The sequence below is a fragment of the Rhinoderma darwinii genome, assembly GCF_050947455.1.
Source record: "Rhinoderma darwinii isolate aRhiDar2 chromosome 5 unlocalized genomic scaffold, aRhiDar2.hap1 SUPER_5_unloc_53, whole genome shotgun sequence".
NCBI classification, from domain to species: Eukaryota; Metazoa; Chordata; class Amphibia; order Anura; family Rhinodermatidae; genus Rhinoderma; species Rhinoderma darwinii.
Genome location: NW_027461813.1, coordinates 457,614 through 472,526, shown reverse-complemented (window position 1 = coordinate 472,526; position 14,913 = coordinate 457,614). Strand labels below are relative to the sequence as shown.

General features: G+C 43.0%; 1 pseudogene; it reads right to left on the bottom strand.

The window, feature by feature from the left end:
- The window catches only part of LOC142696311 (solute carrier family 52, riboflavin transporter, member 3-B pseudogene), a 32,061-nt pseudogene extending 19,716 nt beyond the window's left edge, over nt 1-12,345 (bottom strand).
- Nucleotides 12,346-14,913: the final 2,568 nt, after the last annotated feature.

Sequence of the window (14,913 nt, the reverse complement as noted above, 5' to 3'; positions counted from 1 at the left end):
TTAGGACAGTATAGTATGAGGACAGGTCCGCTCTCCTATGTAAGGACAGTATAGTATGAGCACATGTCCGCTCTCCTATGTAAGGACAGTATAGTATGAGGACAGGTCCGCTCTCCTATGTGAGGACAGTATAGTATGAGGACAGGTCCGCTCTAGGTAAGGACAGTATAGTATGAGGACAGGTCCGCTCTCCTATGTAAGGACAGTATAGTATGAGGACAGGTTGTTTCTCCTATGTAAGGACAGTATAGTATGAGGACAGGTCCGCTCTATGTAAGTACAGTATAGTATGAGGAGAGGTCCGCTTTCTTATGTGAGGACAGTATAGTATGAGGACAGGTCCGCTCTCCTATGTAAGGACAGTATAGTATGGGGACAGGTCCGCTCTCCTATGTAATGACAGTATAGTATAAGGACAGGTCCGCTCTCCTATGTAAGGACAGTATAGTATGAGGACAGGTCCGCTCTCCTATGTGAGGACATTATAGTATGAGGACAGGCCCGTTCTCCTATGTAAGGATGGTATAGTATGAGGAGAGGTCCGCTTTCCTATGTGAGGACAGTATAGTATGAGGACAGGTCCGCTCTCCTATGTAAGGACAGTATAGTATGAGGACAGGTCCACTCTCCTATGTAAGGACAGTATAGTATGAGGACAGGTCCGCTCTCCTATGTGAGGACATTATAGTATGAGGACAGGCCCGTTCTCCTATGTAAGGATGGTATAGTATGAGGAGAGGTCCGCTTTCCTATGTGAGGACAGTATAGTATGAGGACAGGTCCGCTCTCCTATGTAAGGACAGTATAGTATGAGGGCAGGTCCGCTCTATGTAAGGATAGTATAGTATGAGGACAGGTCCGCTCTCCTATGTAAGAACAGTATAGTATGAGGACATGTCCGCTCTCCTATGTAAGAACAGTATAGTATGAGGACAGGTCCGCTCTCCTATGTAAGGACAGTATAGTAAGAGGACAGGTCCGCTCTCCTATGTAAGAACAGTATAGTATGAGGACAGGTCCGCTCTCCTATGTAAGGACAGTATAGTAAGAGGACAGGTCCGCTCTCCTATGTAAGGACAGTATAGTATGAGGACAGGTCCACTCTCCTATGTAAGGACAGTATAGTATGATGACAGGTCCGCTCTCTTATGTGAGGACAGTATAGTATGACAGGTCTGCTCTCTTATGTGAGGACAGTATAGTATGAGGACAGGTCCGCTCTCCTATGTGAGGACAGTATAGTATGACAGGTCTGCTCTCTTATGTGAGGACAGTATAGTATGAGGACAGGTCCGCTCTCCTATGTGAGGACAGTATAGTATGAGGACAGGTCCGCTCTCCTATGTAAGGACAGTATAGTATGAGGACAGGTCTGCTCTCCTATGTAAGGACAGTATAGTATGAGGACAGGTCCGCTCTCCTATGTAAGGACAGTATAGTATGAGGACAGGTCCGCTCTCCTATGTAAGGACAGTATAGTATGACGACAGGTCCGCTCTCCTATGTAAGGACAGTATAGTATGAGGACAGGTCCGCTCTCCTATGTAAGGACAGTATAGTATGACGACAGGTCCGCTCTCCTATGTAAGGACAGTATAGTATGGGGACAGGTCCGCTCTCCTATGTAAGGACAGTATAGTATGGGGACAGGTCCGCTCTCCTATGTAAGGACGGTATAGTATGGGGACAGATGGCTTATTGGAGAAAGTTAGGGAGGTTAAAGGACTGTGATACTGCGGAGGATACTGTTGGGGTCCTTAATGCCGCATGTCCAGGTATAGGGAGTTCTGAAGAAGGCTGCAGTTAAGTAATGTGGGTGTGACAGAAGCATCTGGAACATATCAGGAATCCAAGGTAACATGTTCATATTTTGGAGAGTTTCTTTGGCTGCAGATAAGGGAAACAACTTCCAATAAGAAATGCCGTCTGTCTATGAACGCAGCGGGTCCGGGTACAGCGCAGGTTCTAATGGCAGCTGAAGTATTGGGAAGTATCTGGGGCACTGAGAGAAGGTGGGCACAGGAACATGACACTTTAGACATTGTTCCCTATAAGAAATGTAGTGGAGCTCTGGAAGGTGTTCAGGGACCGGAGCAGCATATTAGTGTGGGTGGGGCTGATACCCGTTTGTCAAGTAGCTCACTGTCACGGAGCGGGTTAGTGGACCCACTAGGCCGTACCGCCGTAGCGGGAAGGCAGCTGGCCAAACCACTGGAAACCCCAGAAATACAATGTCCCGCACAAGGGACACAGATGAGATGGATGCAGCAGATGGCGCCAAACGTGGCGGATGACACAGGAGCCGCAAGTTGCGCCAGACGTGGCGGATTCCTCCGGACGTGGCAGATGACACAGGACGTGGCGGATTCCTCCGGACGTGGCAGATGACACAGGACGTGGCAGATTCCTCTGGACGTGGCAGATGACACAGGACGTGGCAGATTCCTCCGGACGTGGCAGATGACACAGGACGTGGCGGATTCCTCTGGACGTGGCAGATAACACAGGACGTGGCACGACTTGATACTAAGGCAAAGCACGGGAAATAGGAACGGGGAACAAGGCACGGATAACAACAGGAACGGGAAACACTAAGGGACCATTTGCAAGACAGACTGGGAAAACTAACAACGTTAAGGCAAGGATCATAAGGCCTGGAGCCTTCGTATAGCCCAGGAAATCATGGCAGTTGATGAGGATTTCCTATTTGCGCGCGCTGGCCCTTTAAGGCCGGGCGCGAGCGTGCGCGCGCACCCTACGGGACACAGCCGAACGGAGCGGAAGTGAGCACTGGCGTCTCCTAGGAGGGAGACGGAGACCAGCGCTTACAGATCCATGGCTGCGGGTGTCGGGAGGTAAGTAAATCCGACGGCCCGCGGCCATGGGCGCTACACTCACAGCCGCATCCCGACAGAAAAGCAGAGAAGACCGTAACACAAAATGTTCTGGAGGCCGTTTCTCCTCATCCACAGGATATCACTCTGGCACAAAGCACACGGCGGTCACATGGATCATCACACAATGCAGCCATAGTCTGATGCCTAGTATAAGGTGACCTGTAATACCGTTATAATACAGCAAAGGGAAGATTATTCTTTATATTACACAAGTGACCATGTGACATAGCCTGGGTCCTGCATGAGGGATATTTAATAAAAGAGTGACATCACCGCTCTCCAGATAGAGGATATATTATACAGCAGTGACATCACCGCTCCCCAGATATCAGATATATTATACAGCAGTGACATCACCGCCCTCCAGATATCAGTTATATTATACAGCAGTGACATCACCGCTCTCCAGATAGAGGATATATTATACAGCAGTGACATCACCACTCTCCAGATATCAGTTATATTATACAGCAGTGACATCACCGCTCTCCAGATATCAGTTATATTATACAGCAGTGACATCACCGCTCTCCAGATATCAGTTATATTATACAGCAGTGACATCACCGCTCTCCAGATATCAGTTATATTATACAGCAGTGACATCACCGCTCTCCAGATATCAGTTATATTATACAGCAGTGACATCACCGCTCTCCAGATATCAGTTATATTATACAGCAGTGACATCACCGCTCCCCAGATATAAGATATATTATACAGCAGTGACATCACCGCTCTCCAGATATCAGTTATATTATACAGCAGTGACATCACCGCCCTCCAGATATCAGTTATATTATACAGCAGTGACATCACCGCCCTACAGATATCAGTTATATTATACAGCAGTGACATCACCGCCCTCCAGATATCAGTTATATTATACAGCAGTGACATCACCGCTCTCCAGATATCAGTTATATTATACAGCAGTGACATCACCGCTCTCCAGATATCAGTTATATTATACAGCAGTGACATCACCGCTCTCCAGATATCAGTTATATTATACAGCAGTGACATCACCGCCCTCCAGATATCAGTTATATTATACAGCAGTGACATAACCGCTCTCCAGATATCAGTTATATTATACAGCAGTGACATCACCACTCTCCAGATATCAGTTATATTATACAGCAGTGACATCACCGCTCTCCAGATATCAGTTATATTATACAGCAGTGACATCACCGCTCTCCAGATATCAGTTATATTATACAGCAGTGACATCACCGCTCTCCAGATATAAGTTATATTATACAGCAGTGACATCACCTCTCTCCAGATATCAGTTATATTATACAGCAGTGACATCACCGCTCTCCAGATATCAGTTATATTATACAGCAGTGACATCACCGCTCTACAGATATAAGATATATTATACAGCAGTGACATCACCGCTCTCCGGATATCAGTTATATTATACAGCAGTGACATCACCGCTCTCCGGATATCAGTTATATTATACAGCAGCGACATCACCGCTCTCCAGATATCAGTTATATTATACAGCATGACATCACCGCTCTCCAGATAGAGGATATATTATACAGCAGTGACATCACCGCTCTCCAGATATAAGATATATTATACAGCAGTGACATCACCACTCTCCAGATATAAGATATATTATACAGCAGTGACATCACCGCTCCCCAGATATCAGTTATATTATACAGCAGTGACATCACCGCCCTCTAGATATAAGATATATTATACAGCAGTGACATCACCGCTCTCCAGATATCAGTTATATTATACAGCAGTGACATCACTGCCCTCCAGATATATTATATTATACAGCAGTGACATCACCGCTCTCCAGATATCAGTTATATTATAAAGCAGTGACATCACCGCCCTGCAGATATAAGATATATTATACAGCAGTGACATCACCGCTCCCCAGATATCAGTTATATTATACAGCAGTGACATCACCTCTCTCCAGATATAAGATATATTATACAGGAGTGACATCACCTCTCTACAGATATCAGTTATATTATACAGCAGTGACATCACCGCCCTCTAGATATCAGTTATATTATACAGCAGTGACATCACCGCTCTCCAGATATCAGTTATATTATACAGCAGTGACATCACCACTCTCCAGATATCAGTTATATTATACAGCAGTGACATCACACGCTCTCCAGATATCAGTTATATTATACAGCAGTGACATCACCGCTCTCAAGATATCAGTTATATTATACAGCAGTGACATCACCGCTCTCCAGATATCAGTTATATTATACAGCAGTGACATCACCGCTCTCAAGATATCAGTTATATTATACAGCAGTGACATCACCGCTCTCCAGATATAAGATATATTATACAGCAGTGACATCACCGCTCCCCAGATATCAGTTATATTATACAGCAGTGACATCACCTCTCTCCAGATATAAGATATATTATACAGGAGTGACATCACCTCTCTACAGATATCAGTTATATTATACAGCAGTGACATCACCGCCCTCTAGATATCAGTTATATTATACAGCAGTGACATCACCGCTCTCCAGATATCAGTTATATTATACAGCAGTGACATCACCACTCTCCAGATATCAGTTATATTATACAGCAGTGACATCACACGCTCTCCAGATATCAGTTATATTATACAGCAGTGACATCACCGCTCTCAAGATATCAGTTATATTATACAGCAGTGACATCACCGCTCTCCAGATATCAGTTATATTATACAGCAGTGACATCACCGCTCTCAAGATATCAGTTATATTATACAGCAGTGACATCACCGCTCTCCAGATATAAGTTATATTATACAGCAGTGACATCACCGCTCTCCAGATATCAGTTATATTATACAGCAGTGACATCACCGCTCTCCAGATATGTTATATTATACAGCAGTGACATCACCGGTCTCCAGATATCAGTTATATTATACAGCAGTGACATCACCGCTCTCCAGATATGTTATATTATACAGCAATAACATTACTGCCCTCCAGTTATCAGTTATATTATACAGCAGTGACATCACCGCTCTCCAGTTATCAGTTATATTATACAGCAGTGACATCACCGCTCTCCAGATATCAGTTATATTATACAGCAGTGACATCACCGCTCTCCAGATATCAGTTATATTATACAGCAGTGACATCACCGCTCTCCAGATATCAGTTATATTATACAGCAGTGATATCACCGCTCTCCAGATATCAGTTATATTATACAGCAGTGACGTCACCGCTCTCCAGATATCAGTTATATTATACAGCAGTGACATCACCGCTCTCCAGATATATATTATATTATACAGCAGTGACATCACCGCTCTCCAGATATCAGTTATATTATACAGCAGTGACATCACCGCTCTCCAGATATCAGTTATATTATACAGCAGTGACATCACTGCTCTCCAGATATCAGTTATATTATACAGCAGTGACATCACCGCTCTCCAGAAATCAGTTATATTATACAGCAGTGACATCACCGCTCTCCAGATATCAGTTATATTATACAGCAGTGTCATCACCGCTCTCCAGATATCAGTTATATTATACAGCAGTGACATCACCGCTCTCCAGATATCAGTTATATTATACAGCAGTGACATCACCGCCCTCCAGATATCAGTTATATTATACAGCAGTGACATCACCGCTCCCCAGATATCAGTTATATTATACAGCAGTGACATCACCTCTCTCCAGATATAAGATATATTATACAGGAGTGACATCACCTCTCTACAGATATCAGTTATATTATACAGCAGTGACATCACCGCTCCCCAGATATATTATACAGCAGTGACATCACCGCTCTCCAGATATCAGTTATATTATACAGCAGTGACATCACCGCCCTCCAGATATCAGTTATATTATACAGCAGTGACATCACCGCCCTCCAGATATCAGTTATATTATACAGCAGTGACATCACCGCTCTCCAGATATGTTATATTATACAGCAGTGACATCACTGCTCTCCAGATATCAGTTATATTATACAGCAGTGACATCACCGCTCTCCAGATATCAGTTATATTATACAGCAGTGACATCACCGCTCTCCAGATATCAGTTATATTATACAGCAGTGACATCACCGCTCTCCAGATATCAGTTATATTATACAGCAGTGACATCACCGCTCTCCAGATATCAGTTATATTATACAGCAGTGACATCACCGCTCTCCAGATATCAGTTATATTATACAGCAGTGACATCACCGCTCTCCAGATATCAGTTATATTATACAGCAGTGACATCACCACTCTCCAGATATCAGTTATATTATACAGCAGTGACATCACCGCTCTCCAGATATGAGTTATATTATACAGCAGTGACATCACCGCTCTCCAGATATCAGTTATATTATACAGCAGTGACATCACCGCTCTCCAGATATATTATATTATACAGCAGTGACATCACCACTCTCCAGATATCAGTTATATTATACAGCAGTGACATCACCGCTCTCCAGATATGTTATATTATACAGCAGTGACATCACCGCTCCCCAGATATCAGTTATATTATACACCAGTGACATCACCGCTCTCCAGATATCAGTTATATTATACAGCAGTGACATCACCGCTCTCCAGATATCAGTTATATTATACAGCAGTGACATCACCGCTCTCCAGATATATTATACAGCAGTGACATCACCGCTCTCCAGATATGTTATATTATACAGCAGTGACATCACCGCTCTCCAGATATATTATACAGCAGTGACATCACCGCTCTCCAGATATATTATACAGCAGTGACATCACCGCTCCCCAGATATCAGTTATATTATACAGCAGTGACATCACCGCTCTCCAGATATATTATACAGCAGTGACATCACCGCTCTCCAGATATATTATATTATACAGCAGTGACATCACCGCTCTCCAGATATATTATACAGCAGTGACATCACCGCTCTCCAGATGTTATATTATACAGCAGTGACATCACCGCTCTCCAGATATATTATACAGCAGTGACATCACCGCTCTCCAGATATAAGTTGTATTATACAGCAGTGACATCACCGCTCTCCAGATATCAGTTATATTATACAGCAGTGACATCACCGCTCCCCAGATATCAGTTATATTATACAGCAGTGACATCACCGCTCTCCAGATATCAGTTATATTATACAGCAGTGACATCACCGCTCTCCAGATATCAGTTATATTATACAGCAGTGACATCACCGCTCTCCAGATATCAGTTATATTATACAGCAGTGACATCACCGCTCCCCAGATATCAGTTATATTATACAGCAGTGACATCACCACTCTCCAGATATCAGTTATATTATACAGCAGTGACATCACCGCTCTCCAGATATGAGTTATATTATACAGCAGTGACATCACCGCTCTCCAGATATCAGTTATATTACACAGCAGTGACATCACCGCTCTCCAGATATATTATATTATACAGCAGTGACATCACCGCTCTCCAGATATATTATACAGCAGTGACATCACCGCTCTCCAGATGTTATATTATACAGCAGTGACATCACCGCTCTCCAGATATATTATACAGCAGTGACATCACCGCTCTCCAGATATAAGTTGTATTATACAGCAGTGACATCACCGCTCTCCAGATATCAGTTATATTATACAGCAGTGACATCACCGCTCTCCAGATATCAGTTATATTATACAGCAGTGACATCACCGCTCTCCAGATATCAGTTATATTATACAGCAGTGACATCACCGCTCCCCAGATATCAGTTATATTATACAGCAGTGACATCACCGCTCTCCAGATATCAGTTATATTATACAGCAGTGACATCACCGCTCTCCAGATATCAGTTATATTATACAGCAGTGACATCACCGCTCTCCAGATATCAGTTATATTATACAGCAGTGACATCACCACTCTCCAGATATCAGTTATATTATACAGCAGTGACATCACCGCTCTCCAGATATGAGTTATATTATACAGCAGTGACATCACCGCTCTCCAGATATCAGTTATATTATACAGCAGTGACATCACCGCTCTCCAGATATATTATATTATACAGCAGTGACATCACCACTCTCCAGATATCAGTTATATTATACAGCAGTGACATCACCGCTCTCCAGATACATTATATTATACAGCAGTGACATCACCGCTCCCCAGATATCAGTTATATTATACACCAGTGACATCACCGCTCTCCAGATATCAGTTATATTATACAGCAGTGACATCACCGCTCTCCAGATATATTATACAGCAGTGACATCACCGCTCTCCAGATATGTTATATTATACAGCAGTGACATCACCGCTCCCCAGATATCAGTTATATTATACACCAGTGACATCACCGCTCTCCAGATATCAGTTATATTATACAGCAGTGACATCACCGCTCTCCAGATATCAGTTATATTATACAGCAGTGACATCACCGCTCTCCAGATATATTATACAGCAGTGACATCACCGCTCTCCAGATATGTTATATTATACAGCAGTGACATCACCGCTCTCCAGATATATTATACAGCAGTGACATCACCGCTCTCCAGATATAAGTTGTATTATACAGCAGTGACATCACCGCTCCCCAGATATCAGTTATATTATACAGCAGTGACATCACCGCTCTCCAGATATATTATATTATACAGCAGTGACATCACCGCTCTCCAGATATATTATACAGCAGTGACATCACCGCTCTCCAGATGTTATATTATACAGCAGTGACATCACCGCTCTCCAGATATATTATACAGCAGTGACATCACCGCTCTCCAGATATAAGTTGTATTATACAGCAGTGACATCACCGCTCTCCAGATATCAGTTATATTATACAGCAGTGACATCACCGCTCCCCAGATATCAGTTATATTATACAGCAGTGACATCACCGCTCTCCAGATATCAGTTATATTATACAGCAGTGACATCACCGCTCTCCAGATATCAGTTATATTATACAGCAGTGACATCACCGCTCCCCAGATATCAGTTATATTATACAGCAGTGACATCACCGCTCTCCAGATATCAGTTATATTATACAGCAGTGACATCACCGCTCTCCAGATATATTATATTATACAGCAGTGACATCACCGCTCTCCAGATATATTATACAGCAGTGACATCACCGCTCTCCAGATGTTATATTATACAGCAGTGACATCACCGCTCTCCAGATATATTATACAGCAGTGACATCACCGCTCTCCAGATATAAGTTGTATTATACAGCAGTGACATCACCGCTCTCCAGATATCAGTTATATTAAACAGCAGTGACATCACCGCTCCACAGATATCAGTTATATTATACAGCAGTGACATCACCGCTCTCCAGATATCAGTTATATTATACAGCAGTGACATCACCGCTCTCCAGATATCAGTTATATTATACAGCAGTGACATCACCGCTCCCCAGATATCAGTTATATTATACAGCAGTGACATCACCGCTCTCCAGATATCAGTTATATTATACAGCAGTGACATCACCGCTCTCCAGATATAAGATATATTATACAGGAGTGACATCACCTCTCTACAGATATCAGTTATATTATACAGCAGTGACATCACCGCTCCCCAGATATATTATACAGCAGTGACATCACCGCCCTCCAGATATCAGTTATATTATACAGCAGTGACATCACCGCTCTCCAGATATGTTATATTATACAGCAGTGACATCACTGCTCTCCAGATATCAGTTATATTATACAGCAGTGACATCACCGCTCTCCAGATATCAGTTATATTATACAGCAGTGACATCACCGCTCTCCAGATATCAGTTATATTATACAGCAGTGACATCACCGCTCTCCAGATATCAGTTATATTATACAGCAGTGACATCACCGCTCCCCAGATATCAGTTATATTATACCGCAGTGACATCACCGCTCTCCAGATATCAGTTATATTATACACCAGTGACATCACCGCTCTCCAGATATCAGTTATATTATACAGCAGTGACATCACCGCTCTCCAGATATCAGTTATATTATACAGCAGTGACATCACCGCTCTCCAGATATATTATACAGCAGTGACATCACCGCTCTCCAGATATGTTATATTATACAGCAGTGACATCACCGCTCTCCAGATATATTATACAGCAGTGACATCACCGCTCTCCAGATATAAGTTGTATTATACAGCAGTGACATCACCGCTCCCCAGATATCAGTTATATTATACAGCAGTGACATCACCGCTCTCCAGATATATTATATTATACAGCAGTGACATCACCGCTCTCCAGATATATTATACAGCAGTGACATCACCGCTCTCCAGATATAAGTTGTATTATACAGCAGTGACATCACCGCTCTCCAGATATCAGTTATATTATACAGCAGTGACATCACCGCTCCCCAGATATCAGTTATATTATACAGCAGTGACATCACCGCTCTCCAGATATCAGTTATATTATACAGCAGTGACATCACCGCTCTCCAGATATCAGTTATATTATACAGCAGTGACATCACCGCTCCCCAGATATGTTATATTATACAGCAGTGACATCACCGCTCTCCAGATATCAGTTATATTATACAGCAGTGACATCACCGCTCTCCAGATATATTATATTATACAGCAGTGACATCACCGCTCTCCAGATATCAGTTATATTATACAGCAGTGACATCACCGCTCTCCAGATATCAGTTATATTATACAGCAGTGACATCACCGCTCCCCAGATATCAGTTATATTATACAGCAGTGACATCACCACTCTCCAGATATCAGTTATATTATACAGCAGTGACATCACCGCTCCCCAGATATCAGTTATATTATACAGCAGTGACATCACCACTCTCCAGATATCAGTTATATTATACAGCAGTGACATCACCGCTCTCCAGATATCAGTTATATTATACAGCAGTGACATCACCGCTCCCCAGATATCAGTTATATTATACAGCAGTGACATCACCACTCTCCAGATATCAGTTATATTATACAGCAGTGACATCACCGCTCCCCAGATATCAGTTATATTATACAGCAGTGACATCACCACTCTCCAGATATCAGTTATATTATACAGCAGTGACATCACCGCTCTCCAGATATCAGTTATATTATACAGCAGTGACATCACCGCTCTCCAGATATCAGTTATATTATACAGCAGTGACATCACCACTCTCCAGATATCAGTTATATTATACAGCAGTGACATCACCGCTCTCCAGATATATTATATTATACAGCAGTGACATCACCGCTCTCCAGATATCAGTTATAACATTACTGTGCAGTATCTCTGTGCCCACATTCCACCAGCCCTTGTGTTACCTGTGGCTCCCGCAGCTGCATCGGTCCCTGCTCTCTGGACACCAGTCCTTTTATGTCTCAGCAGAGAGACTGGAGGGAGGCAAGACCACCCCCAGAACATGAGACCCAACCTCTAGGCAGACAACATATTTCTCACACCTGCAGCTATGACTCTGCACTTCACGTTACACACATGGACAAGCAGCTGGCACAAGGAGCCCCGGACTCTCAGGGTGCAACCTTATTTCTTATTGATCATGAGGAATTTATCTCCAGGCGATGTTCACAAATAATTGACAGCTGATGAGGTGGCCCTCACCCAACCCAAAATACATAACCCAGAACAACAGGACTGACACAGCTACACAGAATCACCACAGATTTACCAGTACAACCGGAATACACTACAGCTTTACCAGTACAACCATAACACACCACATCATCACCAGTACAACCATAACACACATCATCACCAGTACAACCATAACACAGATCACCAGTACAACCATAACACAGATCACCAGTACAACCATAACACAGATCACCAGTACAACCATAACACACCACATCACCAGTACAGCTATAATACACCACAGCATCACCAGTACAACCATAACACACATCATCACCAGTACAACCATAACACACATCATCACCAGTACAACCATAACACACATCACCAGTACAACCATAACACACCGCAGCATCACCAGTACAATCATAACACACATCATCACCAGTACAACCATAACACACCACAATTATCACCAGTACAACCATAATACACCACAGCATCACCAGTACAATCAGAATACACATCACCAGTACAACTATAACACACATCATCACCAGTACAACCATAACACATCACATCATCACCAGTACAACCATAATACACCACAGCATCACCAGTACAACCATAACACACCACAATCATCACCAGTACAACCATAATACACCACAGCATCACCAGTACAATCATAATACACCACAGCATCACCAGTACAACCATAACACACCACAATCATCACCAGTACAACCATAATACACCACAGCATCACCAGTACAATCAGAATACACATCACCAGTACAACCATAACACACCGCAGCATCACCAGTACAACCATAACACATCACATCATCATCAGTACAACCAAAATACACATCATCACCAGTACAACCATAACACACCACAGCATCACCAGTACAACCATAACACACCGCAGCATCCCCAGTACAACCATAACACACCACATCACCAGTACAACCAAAATACACATCACCAGTACAACCATAACACACCACAGCATCACCAGTACAACCATAACACACATCACCAGTACAACCATAACACACCACAGAATCACCAGTACAACCATAATACACCACAGCATCGCCAGTACAACCATAATACACCACAGCATCACCAGTACAACCATAACACACCACAATCATCACCAGTACAACCATAACACACCACAGAATCACCAGTACAGCTATAATACACCACAGCATCACCAGTACAACCATAACACACATCATCACCAGTACAACCATAACACACCACAGCATCACCAGTACAACCATAATACACCACAGCATCACCAGTACAACCATAATACACCACAGCATCACCAGTACAATCATAACACACATCATCACCAGTACAACCATAACACACCACAGCATCACCAGTACAACCATAACACACCGCAGCATCACCAGTACAACCATAACACACCACATCACCAGTACAACCATAATACACCACAGCATCACCAGTACAACCATAACACACCACATCATCATCAGTACAACCATAATACACCACAGCATCACCAGTACAACCATAACACACCACAATCATCACCAGTACAACCATAATACACCACAGCATCACCAGTACAATCAGAATACACATCACCAGTACAACCATAACACACCGCAGCATCACCAGTACAACCATAACACACATCATCACCAGTACAACCATAACACACATCATCACCAGTACAACCATAACACACATCATCACCAGTACAACCATAACACACCACAGCATCACCAGTACAACCATAACACACCGCAGCATCACCAGTACAACCATAACACAGATCATCACCAGTACAACCATAACACACCACAGCATCACCAGTACAACCATAACACACCACATCACCAGTACAACCAAAATACACATCATCACCAGTACAACCATAACACACCACAGCATCACCAGTACAACCATAACACACCACATCACCAGTACAACCAAAATACACATCATCACCAGTACAACCATAACACACCACAGCATCACCAGTACAACCATAACACACCGCAGCATCACCAGTACAACCATAACACACCACATCACCAGTACAACCAAAATACACATCATCACCAGTACAACCATAACACACCACAGCATCACCAGTACAACCATAACACACATCACCAGTACAACCATAACACACCACAGAATCACCAGTACAACCATAATACACCACAGCATCGCCAGTACAACCATAATACACCACAGCATCACCAGTACAACCATAATACACCACATCATCACCAGTACAACCATAATACACCACAGCATCACCGGTACAACCATAATACACCACAGCATCGCCAGTACAACC